We start from the raw sequence: 5,511 nt of genomic DNA, 5'->3' as shown, positions 1-5,511 counted from the left end.
GTAAAGTCAACATCTGTTGTGTTCGGCGCATGTTACCTAGCTAGCTACCTAGCTAGTCCTTGTGTTATCCAGATAGCTATAAGCGTGCATGCTAACACCAACTAACTAAATATGCATATTTCCATTAGGTAACACCTAGTCTGTGAAGTGCGCGTAGGCAATAACTCAATTTGCCCTCGCACTCCTTCTGGACAACACCATTTTTAGAAACTCTGGCAAATTGTAAAGTCGAAAAAACTCAGTCTACTGAGTCTGTTCGTAACATATTCTAGATTTGGGAACAGAAACTGTATTGAGATCATATGTTTAATTGATCCATCTCGCTCCAATTATCTCCAACTGTCGGCCACTGAGCTTCCTCTCCCCACCATATTTTTCGGGGAGAGAAAACTCCCAGTGAGACATTGGGGACATTTTTTTATCTGTGCTAACATAATAATAAGCTAGAGAGTTTTTAGCTACATAGAAAATGAACGAACTTTACTCATAGTGTGTGTTGACACACCTAGCTAGCTACCTAGCTAACGTTAACATGCAGGGTGTGCTCTGTTTGCATCACTTTCAATGGGGGACTTTCATGGTTCATCGTTATTGTGGCAAGCTTCACACATAGATGAGCCCAGCAAGCTAGCTAGTTAGCTAGCGATGAGTGACTATAGCAAGATAGAACAATGAGTCCCACCACTGGATGTTGGTAAACTATAATTACAAGTACCCCTCAAGATACACTTCATTTTAACTAGCCAAATCCTGTGTAACATAATTCTTCACACTTGTCAAGAGAAATTAAAATAAAGTGCAACTTTTCTGACCACACAGAACCCTTGACAAAATCTTAATGCCTGTGTTTAAAAATGCAATAACGAGGGTCATTTGCTGATAAATCTAAGAACTGGTATCCTGGCAACACTGAGGAACAAATAATTACATTTTAGGAAAAGAGTAATAACTGATTCCCCAACAAAAGTGTCCAGAGGAGATTGCAGCCACAACTAATCTTAGACAAAGTTCTTTATTTAGGACAGGGTCAGACCTTTTCCACATAGCCTTCATGATATGCACCACCTCCATCTAGACAGAGAAGGACCCAGTCAAAATTACATCTACTATTGATGTTCAAATTGAACGCTTCATCTAAGGTGACCTGCCACAGGAAGACACATGGCAGACAAGACTGTATGCATTATGTTTACCAACCAGAGGGAGTAAATGACGGCATCAGAATTCTACTCCTCTCCTTTCACAGACATGTTCCATCAAACAGAAAATTGTCTGAGTGTATGACTAGAAAATAGTCACGTTTCATAAACCATCTGATATACAATTTCAATCTCTCCAATCTCCCATGATTCCATTCACAGCTCAAATGTTCACATGGATATATCAATCAGATGTCCTGCTGGGGAAAGTAATATACTCCTTCCACCAAGATAGAGTGAAGTGAAGTGAATGGGCTATGCTGGGCATGGGCTGGAGAAAGCATTGATTCTACTCCATCTTGTTCTGATGAATGCAATGCAGTGGTTCTGCTGACTGTCAAGTGGAAGACATTTCTAGCTGCTCAGAGGGGAGGAGAAAGCAGCTATTGAAATTTCTGATTACTCACAATCAGTATCTGAGCTCTGATTGTGTCCATTAGGCTGAACTAAGAACCCAAGAGAAAGTTCATATGTGAGGTGACTAAGCAGAGCAAAAGGATCTAAGGATTTGGTAGCGTGAGTGCAAGAGAAACAGGAGACGAAAGAGCCGAAGATCATGAGCTCTGTGATCAATCATTTCTGCTGCTTCCCCAGTGATTTTCAGCCAGGTCTGAAGTTGTATTTTTATCTGACACTGCGATTAAAAAAACATGAGAGAATTATTCTCATGAAATATGAGATGAAATTAGATAATATATAGTTTGGTCATTCATCAGGAATATCTTCGGGTCTCTACAATCAATGTCAGATGCTTTTGAGTTGGCCTGTTTGTTGACGTCAAGTAGAAAGACCATCTTGAGTAGAAAGTAAAGGATAAGATTGCTGGTATTGAACAGTGTGAAGAGTGCTATGATAAAGGGAAAAACAGACTCCAATTTAGAAAAATAATAAAGACCAGGAAGAAATTAGCAGATGTGTTGTTTACTGTGAAAGACATACAGCAGAGTTATACAACATGAGACATAGACTGAACTGGCATGATCTGATGATTGAATATATATATAACATGTTTGCTTTTGGAAGCGTACCTGATTCAAATAAATTCATTGAAATCTTGTAGACAACCGCAAACATGTTAATTTAGCAGCTAATTCGTCAATTCTGACAGCGACCAAAAAGCCTTTGAATGAGATGGGATCATGGACAAATTATGCCATCCTTTCAGCCAGACAAAGCTGCTTTGCAATTATGTATTAGAAAACATGAAACACTAGTAGACACTGAGTATGAGTAGTAGAGCTATGACTCAGTTGCAATGCTTGCTCTTACTCAATGCTTGCTCTTACTCAATGCTTGCTCTTACTCAATGCTTGCTCTTACTCAATGCTTGCTCTTACTCTTACTTCAATCATGGAAAAACATGAAAATGTAGTTTCTTAAATCGCCCCATTTGTACTGAGCCTGTTTGACAGCCTGTTCTCGCCATAAACAAACTGCTACTCGAACAAGATGTGTGCCTTGACAGACTGCACCCCAAAGGAATGACAAATCTAGGGTCTTTGTTGGACAAAGTAAAACAGGAAGTTTTGCAAAGAACCTTTAGTCCTGTTTTGTATGCAGCCTCTAAACTTCTATGTCACTTACTGCTACTGTAAGCGCATATTTTATAATTACATTATGTACAGTTGACTAGCATAGTACAGGTAACTGACAAAATAAAGGAAACAAGTAAATTAGGGATAGAGTTAAGAACAAATTCTTATTTACAATGATGGCCTAGGACCAGTGGGTTAACTGCCTTGTTCAGGGGCAGAACAACAGATGTTTACTTTGTCAGCTCAGGGATTCGATCTGGCAATCTTTCGGTTACTGGCCCAACACTCTAACCACTAGCCTACATGCTGCCTAGGCTGCCTAATCTGTACTCGGCATGAGGTTTAATTGAAGAGCACTGCACTCAGTTTTAGTACATTTTAATATACTGAGCAATTTGAATCTCCCCTTTGTTCAATTGCAACAACGTGTTCTCTGCCTCTATGTGAATATCCTCAGGAAACTCACAAAACGTACTTTTTTTATCACTGCTTCCCTGCTCTCATTCAGTCATACAGACCTTCCCTCTTTGAAAGAACAGACTCTCTCAGCAGGGTAACAAGTTCTTGTCTCTGATGGAGTGTTGAGTGTTTATTTGGCCTCCTGAGTGGGGCAGCGGTCTAAGACACTGCATCTCAGTGAGGCATTAGAGGCATTACTACAGACCCTGGTTTGAATCCAGGCTGTATCACAATCGGCTGTGATTGGGAGTCCCATAGGGCGGCGCACAATTGGCGCAGCATCGTCCAGATTGTATGACGGTGAGGCCGTCATTGTAAATAATCATTTGTTCTTAACTAACTTGCCTAGTTAAAGGTTAAATAAAAAAATAAAAAATGTAATGGTGAATAGTAAGTGGATGATGCGTCATGTGGTCTAAATGGACTCAAAATATGCAGTTTCACACTGGGCAACTGAAAAGAAAACAGTAGATGCACACATATGTCACATTCAGTCAATAACCTCTGTGAGAAATAACAACCCCTATTGGGAGACAAACATCAATTGTAGAAAGCCATTAAAACCGACTGTTTTGAATCAGGGGTACACAGGGTCATTGGCGTCTTTACTGTACCAACCTGGACTCAGGGGTAGAATATTATATGTTCTGAGACCAGGTTGCAAGAACATAGCAAACAAAAATCCAGGACACTCAAATTAGTGTGATATGTTACGTTTGGTATGTATTAATTTCTGGATGTCGAGCATGAATTGTTACAAATTACAATTAGTATAATACAGTTGAAGTCGGAAGTTTACATACACTTAGGTTGGAGTCATTAAAACTCGTTTTTCAACCACAAATCTCTTGTTAACAAACTATAGCTTTGGAAAGTCGGTTAGGACATCTACTTCGTGCATGACACAAGTACTTTTTCCAACAATTGTTTACAGACAGATTGTCAAGTTTTGACTTCTTTCTTGTGCAATTCCCCACTTGAAAAGGTCAGTCCCTCCACATGAAGATTTTAACTGGATTTCACTCAATAAACAGCCATGAAATCAGTTGTTTGTCTTTTATTTACCATTCTTTGGTTGGCAGTAAACAGGTGAAAAACCTCAAAAAAGAGATGACAAATACAAGTTATTATTTGAGTTGACAGCCTAATTAAATACACAAAATTATCCACATTCACCTCAGATAAACACATTTCTGCCATTATAAAATACAAGGTTTCTACTTTTAAGCAAATGTTTCCCAAAATAGAAACCCACCATTTTTAATCAAATGAGCAGAATCAGTATATTTTTATCTAAATTTGCATTTTAGCCAAATACATTCAAAATATTTTTAGTAGTAAAAAATTACATTTATTTTCTAATCAGTAGTTTTAAGCAGACAAATCTTACATTTTTTAGCCAAAGATTTTTTAGACTATACATTTGTTACTGAATTAAGAACTTGGTTTACTAAGATTTCTACAAAGTTTAAATTACTTTTAACCATTTCAAACAAGTTCTTTGTCAACAATGAATTTGACTTTTCTTACTTTTCCTTTACCCCACAAACTACATTTGAAGTTCTAAATACCACTGCAAAAGTCCTATCAAAGTTAAGAGTTAAGAGTCTGTGTTTTCCAGAGTATCATTAGCAGTCTACTGCTTAATTCAGTCTAGCAAAGCATGGCCAATATGGCGCTTACCGGCTGTCTTTCACAGTTTTCTGGAGGGCTTGGACTTGCACAGTCACCTTGATCACAAAGATGAAGTTTCCTTGGTCTTGTGGTTTTATAAATGCTCCTTTCACTGCGGTCTAAAGACAACAGCAGAGCCAGGTGCTGGCACGCCCAGATTGCCTGGAAGATTTGTTCCACCTGGTTCACCACTGATTGAAGGAGGAGGAGTTTCACCACTGAGGAGCTCCCAGGCAGTTTGTCAGCACACCTCCCACTCAATCTTCCCACGGGAACCGACGGAAAGATCGTAAATCAGCAACTACATACTGCCGGTCAGCTCCGAGTTTGATCCTCAACTGGTAGCAAGACAACCAGGCGTCGAACATCTCTGTGCAGGACTGTGGTTTGCGTAGCTTCTTTCAGGACTTTGGCCGATGGCCGGTTTAGTGCGGGTTTTGTGACAGGAAGGCAGGAGCTTTGGACCACTTTGACGTTCACGTCTCTAACAATGCCCTTAGCATCTGGATTAACGCTCACTACCCGTCCTAGCTTGAATTGGCCCCTCACTGCATTTTGGTCACACAACCAGACAACATCACCAACAGCAAAGTTGCGCTATGAAGTGTGCCATTTACTTCTCAGAAATAAGTTTGGGCCGGCAA

The sequence above is a fragment of the Salvelinus fontinalis genome, chromosome 2, assembly GCF_029448725.1.
Source record: "Salvelinus fontinalis isolate EN_2023a chromosome 2, ASM2944872v1, whole genome shotgun sequence".
NCBI classification, from domain to species: Eukaryota; Metazoa; Chordata; class Actinopteri; order Salmoniformes; family Salmonidae; genus Salvelinus; species Salvelinus fontinalis.
This window is presented reverse-complemented; position numbering follows the sequence as displayed.